Below are 10,455 nucleotides of genomic sequence, written 5' to 3'. Positions count from 1 at the left end.
AGACATAGTCCATCTTCATAGCCAGTCAGCCTGAGGGTCAGTCCCTCCCACTGATGTGCCAACAGAAATCAAGTTTCAACAACAATGGGAGGATACACACAACCAACCCAAGGGACACCCCTAGAGCATTCAGCTCATGTGATCAGGGAGATTGTGCCACTGGGCCCCACAAGACAACTACTACATAAGGATACCTTGCCAAGACTAGATGTAGTAACTCTACCTAATACATGGAAACAAAAACAGAGAGTCAGCCAAAATGACTTCTGATCAAGATTGCAGAGTAAGTATAAATGCTGTCCCAAATGAAAGAACAGGATGAAAACACCAGGAAAAAAAAAACCTAAACAAAATAGAGGCAAACAATCTACCACATACAGAGTTCAAAACACTGGTTATAAGGATACTCAATGGAATTATGAAATAAATGAACTCAGTGAGAATTTACACGAAGAGATAGAAACCATAAAAAAGTCAGAATGAAGAATTCATTAACAGAAATAAAGAATACATTATAGGAAATCAAGAATAGATTAGATGAAGCAGAGGCTCAAACAGCAATTTGGAAGACAAGGTAGTAGAAAAAACCCAATCAGAAGAGAAAAAGAAAAAAGAATCCAAAAAATGATAGCTTAAGGGACCTCTGGGACAACATCGAGTGTATCAACATCTGCATCATAGGGTTACCAGTAGGAGGGGAGAGAGAGCAAGAGATTGAGAACCTATTTGAAAAAATAATGACTGAAACATTTCTAACCTGGTGAAAGAAATAGACATATAAGTCCAGCAAGTGCAGAGTCCCAAACAAGTCAGACCCAAAGAAACCCACACCAATATACATCATAATTAAAATGCCAAAGATTAAAGACAAAGAATCTTAAAAGCAGCAAGGAAAAAAGCAGTTAGTTATCTACAAAGGAGCTCCCATAAGACTGTCTGTCAGCTAATTTCTCAACAGAAACTTCGACATGAAACATTCAAAGTGATGAAAAGCAAGAACATAAAGTCAAGATTAGTCTACCCAGCAAAGCTATCATTTAGAATCAAAGGAGTGACAAAGACCTTCTCATACAAGAAAAAGCTAAAGGAATTTATCACCACCAAACCAGTATTACAAAAAATATTAAATGGAGATTTTTTAAAAGAGAAAAAAATCAAAATATGCATAATAACATGAAAATACCTACATACCTATCAATAATTACTTCAAATGTAAATGGATTAAATGCTCCACTCAAAAGACATAGGGTGGCTGAATGGAGAAGAAAAAAATAGAACCCATACATATGCTACTTATAAGAGGTTGACTTAAAATCAAAAGACACACACAGACTGAAAGACAATAACAAGAAACAAAATAGGACATTTCATAATGATAAAGGAATAATCTAACAAGAAGATATAGCCCTTGTAAAAATTTATGTACCCAATGTAGGATATCCTAAATATATAAAGCAAATATTGATAGACATAAAGGGAGAGATAAACAGTAATACAGTAATAATAGGGAACTTTCACATCCCATTGACATCAAAGGACATACCATCAGGGAAAAAATCAACAAGGAAAGAGTGACTTTAAATGACACATTACAGCAGATAGATTTGGTTGACATTTTTACAACATTTTACCCAAAGTAGCCAATTACATATTCTTTTCATGGGCACAGGCAACATTTTCCAGGATAGACCACATGTTAGGACAGAAAACAAATCTTAATAAGTTCAAAAAAATTGAAATCATATATGATTACAATGATATGAAACTAGAAATCAATTATAATATAAGAAAAACACACAAACACATGGAAGCCAAATAACATGCTACTAAACAGTGAATGGATTAACAACGATTTCAAGTAATAACTCAAAAGTTACCTTGAGACAAATGAAAATGAAAACACAATGACCCAAAAACCTATGGGGCAGAGTCAAAGCAGTCCTAAGAGAGAAATTCATAGCAATACCAGGCCTACCTCAAGAAACAGGAAATATTTGAAATAAATACTCTAACCATACACCTAAATGAGGTAGGAAAAGGAACAACAAAGTTCAAAGTGAGTAGAAGGAAGGATATTATAAAAATCAGAGAGGAAATAAGCGATAGAGTCTAAAAAACACAAAAGAGCAATAATTCAAGAGCTGGTTCTTTGAGAAGATAAGCAAGATTGATAAAACTTTAACCGGACTCATTAAGAAAAAAAGAGGACTCAAATAAAACCAGAAATGAAAGAGGAGAACAACTGGCACCAAAGAAATACCAAGGATTATAAAAAAGTATGATGAACTACATGCCAACAAGTCGGACAATCTGGAAGAATTATAGAAACATACAATCTTCCAAAACCAAATTAAGAAGAAACAGAAAATCTGAATAGACCAATGACAAGTATTAAAATCAAAGCATCAAAAATCTTCTAACAAACAAAAGTCCTAGACAGGATGGCTTCACAGGTAAATTTAACTAAGTAGTCAAGAAAGAATTAACACCTATCTATGCTGGTGTGAGTCAGTGGACTGAGCACTGGCCTGTGAACCATGGGGTCGCCAGTTCGATTCCCAATCTAGGGCACATACCTCAGTGGCAGGCCAGGTCCTCAGCAGGGGGCATGCAAGAGGCAACCACACATTGATTTTTCTCTCCCTCTTTTTCTCCTTCCCTTCTCCTCTGTCTAAAAATAAATAAATAAAATATTTGAATAAAAACTATCCTTTTCAAACTATTCCAAAAAAATTCAAAAGGAGGGAATATACCCAAGTTCATTTTACAAGGCCAGCATTACCTTAATTCCAAAACTAGACAAAAACACTGCGAAAGAAAGAAAGAAAGAAAGAAAGAAAGGAAGGAAGGAAGGAAGGAAGGAAGGAAGGAAGGAAGGAAGGAAGGAAGGATAGGCCAATATTTCTGATAAACATAGATGTAAAAATCTTCAACAAAGTATTAGCAAACCAAATTCAGCAATACATTAAAAATATCACACAGCATGATCAAGTGGGTTTTATTTCTGGGACACAAAGTTGATTTAATATCCACACATTATTTGATGTTATATATCACTTAAAAAAATGAAGAATAAAGTTCATGTAATCGTATCAATAGAGGCAGAAAAAGCATTAGACAAAATCCAGCACCCGCTTATGACACAAACTCTCAACAAAGTAGGAATAGAGGGAATATTTCTCCAATATAATAAAAATCATATATGACAAACACACAGCTAACATCATACTCAATGGTGAAAAGCTAAAAGCATTTTCCTTAAGATCAGGCACAAGACAAGGATGTCCACTTTTACCACCTTTATTCAACATAGTATTAAAAGTCCTGATCACAGCAATTAGAGAAGAAAATGAAATAAAAGGCATCCAAAATGGAAAGGAGGAAGCAAAACTGTCATTATTTGTAGATGACATCTTGTAATATAGAGAGAACCCTAAACATTCTACAACAGAACTATGAACAGATAAATGAATTCAGTAAAGCGGCAGGATACAAAATTAATATTCAGAAATCAATTGTATTTTCTATACCAATAACAAACTATCAGAAAGTGAAATTAAGAAAGTAATCCCATTTACAACTACATCAAAATAAATAAAATATTTAAGAATAAATGTAACTGAGGAGGCTAAAGACCTGTTTTACAATATTATAAGACATTGAAGAAAAATATTAAAAGAGCTACAAGTAAGTAGAAGCATAGACCATGCTAATGAGTAAGAAGAATTAACATTGTTAAAATGTTCTTACTACCCAAAGCAATCTATAGATTTAATGTAATCCCTATAAAATATCAATGGTATTTTTCACAGAACTTTTTAGGATTAGAGCAAATAATCCTAAATTTATATGAAACTACAAAAGACCCTGAATAGCCAAAGCAATCTTGAGGAACCGAACAAGTTTAGAAATGTCACACTCTCTGATCTCAAACTATAGTACAAGGCTATAATAATCAAACAGTATGGTACTCTTACAAAAACAGACAAAAAGCTCAATGAAACAGAGTAGAGAGCCCAGAAATAAACCCTCACTTATACGATCAACTAATTTATGATAAAGGAGATAACAATATACACTGGAGTGAAGACAGTCCTTCAATAAATGGTGTTGGGAAAACTGAACAGATGCATGCAAACAATGAAACAAGGCCATTTTTTTACACCATATACAAGAATAAACTAAAAATGAATTAAAGGCTTAAATGTAAGACCTGAAGTCATAACACTCCAAGAAGGAAACATAAGCAGTAAACTCTATGATGTGGCTCTTCATAATCTTTTGGATATGTCTCCTAGAGCAAGGAAAAAAAATGAAAAAATAAAAAGTTTTGCACAGCAAAAGAAACCAGCAACAAAATTAAAACATAATCTACTTAATGGGAGAAGATTATTTGCCAATGCGACATCAAATAAGGGGTTACTACCCAAAATATATAAAGAACTCACACAACTTAACACCAAAAAACTCCCAATCCGATTTTAAAAAATGCTGAAGGCAGATTACACTTATGATGGCTGTGTAAGTGAACGTGGTGCTCAGAACCTCCCACAACTACAACAAAATTACAACTAGTGTAGAGAACAATCATCATTCAGAACTGCCTGAAATCTGTCTGAACAGAAATTCTAAGGATATAAAGAAGAAGCCATACTGAGACTGGTAGGAGGGGCAGAGATGCGGAATCAGTCAGTTTCACACTCGTGGGTGGTGGTTAAAATTCAGGACAGATATATCAGCAATGGAGATTCCTCGTGAGAAGCAGGGGTTCCAGCCCAGATCTCCTAGCCCAGGGTGTGAGGGCCAGGAAGAGAAGTCCCATAACTTCTGGCTTTAAAAATCAGCGGAGATTGTGGTGGAGTAAGATGGAGGCTTCTGGGGTCCCAGGTGTTTCTGTTAAAGGGCTCACACACTGACTTACTCAGACTCACTCAGTCTGAGCCCCAGCATTGGGACAGCAGCTTGCAAGGTACCAGGGATTTATGGAGAGAAACTAAATTGTCTGCATCAAGACCAGGGCTTGAGGGGCAGCTTTCTCCCAAACAAAAGTGCTTGCAGAGGGCATTGTTTTTTGGGTTTTGTTTTTTGTTTTTTGCTGAGCTCTTGCCCCACAGAGCTAGCAGGTGGGTGCCATATCTGAGTCTCCATCAACCTGGCTAACACTGTTTGCCCTACCCCGGTTATTTCATGAGACCCCACTCCACCCAACTTGAAGGTCCACCAAAGCCATTTCCAGTGGCTTTTCCAAACAAATGGCTTCTCTTAGCTCATGCTTTGGACTTTCCTAAAATCTCCCAAACAAGCAGCATCTGCTCTCTGCACAGCTGTAGCTCTTGCTAAGTGGCCCCAGGCCTGGCAGTAGTGGCAGCCAGCCTCAGTTCTCATCTTGGGTCTCCCATGCACCTTCGAGTCCAGATCAGATAGCAGCCACCGGTAGATTGCTCTGTAATTCATGCCAGGTGGCCCCAGGTGGGGCACAGGCAGTGGCTGTCCTTGGCCTGCATCTCCTGGGAGGCCCCAGAGCTAGTGCACCCAATGGACAGCTTCAGACCACACCCGATTACAACCCAAACTACAGGACACCAAACTACATATGACCACTCTACCAAGACAGGGAAACATAGCAGCTCTACTTAATATATAGAAACAAACACAGAAAAGCAGCCAAAATGAGGAGGCAAAGGAATAAGTCCAATATGAAAGAACAGGAGAAACCTTCAGAAAAAGAACTAAATAAAATGGAGGCAAGCAGTGGGTCTAGGGATGCTCAAGAAACTTAGTGAGAACTTCAACAGCATAAAAACAGACATGGAAACCATAAAAAAGAACCAGTCTGAAATGAAGAATACACTAAAATGGATGATACATTAAAGGGAATTAACAGTAGAGTAGGTAAAGCAGATCAAATCAGTGATTTGGAAGACAGGGAAGCAGAAAACATCCAATCAGAAGAGCAAAAAGAAAAAGGTTCCTCCCCCCACAAAAGAAGGTGAGGATAGTGTTAGGAGCTTCTGGGGCAACTTCAAGCATACCAACATTTGCATTATGGGGGTGCCAGAAGGAGAGAGAGAACAAGGAATTGAAAAACTATTTGAAGAAATAATGATGGAAAACTTCCCTAACCTGTGAAGGAAATAGACCAAGCCTCAGGACAGAGAGCCCCAAACAAGATAAATCCGAAGAGGCCCACAGTAAGACACATCGTAATTAAAATGCCAAAGATTAAAGACAAAGAGAGAATATTAAAAGCAGCAAGAGAAAAGCAGTTAGTTTCCTATAAGAGAGTTCCCATAAATCTGTCAGCTAATTTCTCAACGGAAACTTTGCAGGCCAGAAGGGACTGACATGAAATATTCAAAGTGAAGAAAAGCAAGGGCCTGCAACCAATATTACTCTACCTGGCAAAGCTATCATTTAGAATTGAAGGAGAGCTAAATAGCTACTCAGGCAAGAAAAAGCTAAAGAAGTTCATTGCCATTAAACCAGTATTACAAGAAAGGTTCGAGGGTCTTCTTTAAGAAGAAGAAGAAGAAATAAAACATATGAATAACAAATAGCACTAAATACATTTCTCTCAATAATTAATTTAAATGCAAATAGATTAAATGTCCCAATCAAAAGACACATGGTGGCAAAATGGGTAACCAAACTAGATCCCTACATATGCTGCCTATAGGAAACTCACTTCAGAGAGAAAGACACACACAGATTGAAAGTAAAGGAATGGAAAGGGGTATTTCATGAAAATAGAAACAACGACCAAAAAAAACTAGTTATATCTGACAAAATAGACTTTAAAACAAAGGCCATAGCAAGAGACAAAGAAGGACCTGGCAACTCCACTTCTGGGTATTTATCTGAAAAAACCCGAAACACTGAAGAGAAAAGACACATGCATCTATACAGTCAGTGCAGTAGTGTTTGCAATAGCCAAGGCACGGAAGCATTCTCAGTGTCCACCAATAGATGAATAGGTAAAGAAAAAGTGATGCATATATACAATGAAATATGATTTAGCCTTAAAAATGATGGAATCTTGCCCTCTGCAACAACATGGATGGACCTAGAGGGCATTGTGCTGAGTGAAATAAGTCAGAAAGAGAAAGACAAATACCAAATGATTTCACTTATATGTGGAATTTTAAAAACAAAATAAATGAACAAGGAGAACAGAAACAGACTCAGATACAGAGAACATTTTGACAGTTGCCAAATGGGAGGGGGGTTAGGAAGATGGGTGAAAAAGGGGGAGGGATTTAGAAGTACAAATTGGTAGTTATAGTATTATCACAGTGAGATAAAGCACACCATAGAAATATAGTTGAATATAGTCAATTATATTGTAATAACTATGTATGGTGCCAGGTGGGTACTAGACTTATCGAGGGGGGATCACTCTGTAATTTATATAAATGTCTAATCATTATGCTGTACCCCTGAAACTAATGTAACATCGAATGTCAACTGTAATTGAAATTTACTTTAATTTTTTTTAAGAGAGAAATGGGTTGAAGCCCAGCTCTGGCCAGAACGAGGTAGGGAGCTGGGCCAGGCTTTCACCCACTGGGCTACTCATTTCAGCACCCCTCCTGTGTGCTAAGTATAAGGCAGGGCACACGTACACTCTGACCCAGCCCTCAGGGGTTCAGGGTCCAGTGGGGAGACAGGTGAGTGAGGAATGGCCCTCAGTGTAGAGCAACGGGAGGGGAGTGAGCATAGGGGCTGCGTGAGCCTGGGGGAGGATCAGACTCAGCTTAGGGTGAGGGGGACAGCAGAAAGATATCATGGAGGCAGGAGCGGCTACATAATTTGTATGGCCCAGTGCAAAATGAAATGCAGGCCCCTTGTTCAGATTTCCAGACGGCAGGAGGAAGTAGTAGAGCACTGAAGCAAGCACTGGGCCCTTCTCCCCTACCCCCAGCTGGGGTCCTGTGTGGCTGTGCAGATCACATACCCATGAAGACCGCCTTGCTCACAGGAGGGGACCCCTGAGCTTGTATGGAGGATGGGCGTGAGCATCATGAGCAATGGTGGCGGCTGTCACACAGCCCAGGGCATGCTGGGACCTGGCAGCCCTGTGGAATTCCCAGAGCCTCCGTTCCTCAGATATGGGTCTTAATACCCATCCGGGGGCTGAAGCGGCCCAGACAAGGTTCCCCCAGACCCCAGGGACCGCATCAGGCTGCTGGCTGTGCTTTCCAGGCAGGAGGCAGGGCTGGGAGTGGGGTCGCATCATTTTACTCTGACTGAGAGCCTTCCCACTCACTGGGAGATAAAACATCCTTTATTTCTTAAGAAATAAAAAAAGATTTTGATAATGTATTTGGCAAATAAATAAACATACAAAAGTGAAGTGAAAAAAGAGATATACATACAAATACATATTTCAGGTTTCTTGGGGAAAATCTTTTCACTTTTGCTCTTAAGAATTTGGCATAAAAATCACTCTTGCTGAGGAGGGTGTGGGAGGGTGGAGGGATCCAGCAAAAAAGAGCAAAAAAGAACTCCTGGACACAGACAACAGTGTGGTGATTGGGGTGGGGGCAGGGAGAGAGGTGGGAGAGAGTGCAGAGGGGATAAATGATGATGAAAAAGTGAAAATATAAAAAATTACAACCCTCTTCCCCCCCCAAAAAAAATCAGTAGACCTGACAACAGTGGGCTGGAATCCCTGGGGCCTCACTCATTCACGGTGGCTCCCACAGCGAGTCGTCTAAGACAGTGTCCTCTCCTGCCCCCAGGTGGTCTCTCACGGTGCCATCCCTTCCTTTCTGCCCCTGCTGCGTCTTAAATGTACCTTCCCTCTACCTTCATCACTGCATCGAGATCTGTTTTCCTGACACAACTGTCTGTCTACTCGAGTGAATTATAAGCCCCTCTGAGGGCGGGAATAGTCAATGTGCTTCCAGTGGTGGCCCAGGGTTGGCACACAGCAGGCACTCATTGTGAATAGAGTTAATTAACATGCCTCTCACCCTCAATGGCCCTCCTTTGCCCTCAGGAGAGCAAAAGCGGGGTGTCATCCTGGGAGTGAAAGGACCTGACCCTCCCGCTCTTTGAGGTGCTGACCTCTATTGGAGTGCCCAAACACTCACCCTGTTTTGTTTTGCTTTGTTTTCTAATTCAGAGGGGTGGTTTCATACTTTTTAATAAAGGAAACTGCAAGTCAAATAGCCCTGTAGCTCTTCCATCTGTCCACTGGAGCACCAGCCACAGCAATAACTCATTCACCAAGTAATTCCATTGTTCAAGTGTTCCATCAAGAGATGTCAGTTAAGTGAATTTTTGCTTAATCAAGTGCCTTTGCCCCATAGGTTTGTACATTCTAAGGCCCAGTGAAGTTCAGACAAGCTGGTCTACTTAAATACATCAGCACCTGCATCCCCCAGCTCCCCACTGCTGGTAGCCTTGGGAGCCTGCCTCAGAAGCCCCTCTGGACACCCTGCTGGCCAACCCTGTGAACTTAGCTCCTTCTGCCCCTGCCCTAGCCCTGTCACAACTTCCTTCACTGGAGGCTGCTGAGGGCACCTGCCAGGACCACTGCACATCTCCAGGGACACCATTAGATCACATTCCATGTGGAATGGGCCCTCAGCATAGCTCCCAAGAATACACCAGGGGAATTACGTCCCTTAGAGTTGTACAATGTGGTGGTTTTGGCATCTGCACAGGACCACAAAGACATAGGCCCAGACTCTGAGCTGAGGCTACCTGGGTTTTTTAGACCCTAGATTCAGAATGTCCTCATACCTCAGGCTTCTGAGCTCCAGCTGCCACCGAGGCACCCTCACCTCACACACGGTGGTTCAGAGAGGTTCTGATGTGGACTAGAGCAGGGGGCAGGGTGTGGCTAGTGACAGGGTCCCTGCCCTGGTGCCAGACTGATCCCACGAGGACCATAACTTCCACCCCTGGCGGAGAACCCATCCTCAAATTTCAGAGGGCAGAGAAGAATACCTGTAGCAGCCCAGCCTCAGCAGAGCACCATCCATGGTCTTGAAGCTCAATTCACTGACACCATGGCCAGATTCATGAGCTGCCTGCATCCTGGACCAAATGGTGGCCAGGGCCAGCCCAGAGGAAGCTGTCCTCCAAGTGACATAGCATGAAGTCATGGGCTTTGGGGACAGAGAGACCTGGATCTGAATTTGGGCTCCATCTTCTACTTGCATGTGACTTTGTAGGAGTTGCTGCATGTTTTTGAGCTTCACCTTATTGAGGAAAATAAGACCCACCCATCGGCTCTGCTGTGAAGGCTCAGTGACAACAAACATGGAACGCCCCTATCTGGGGCTGGGGCCCGGCGCAATGTACACCCGCGGTGTGTGTTTTCGTCCCTCTCAGGTTCTCTGCCTCCCTGTCACACGGGCCCTGGGAAACGTCCTGAGCTCAGGAGCAAGGTTCCAATAGAACATTCCTGTCTCTGCTCCTGGGATCAGTTTCTCCGGTCTGGAG

Source organism: Phyllostomus hastatus, unplaced genomic scaffold (assembly GCF_019186645.2).
Source record: "Phyllostomus hastatus isolate PE091 unplaced genomic scaffold, TTU_PhHast_1.1 phas_contig_62, whole genome shotgun sequence".
NCBI classification, from domain to species: domain Eukaryota; kingdom Metazoa; phylum Chordata; class Mammalia; order Chiroptera; family Phyllostomidae; genus Phyllostomus; species Phyllostomus hastatus.
The sequence above is the reverse complement of the archived record's forward strand: the minus strand, read 5'-3'. Positions refer to the sequence as shown.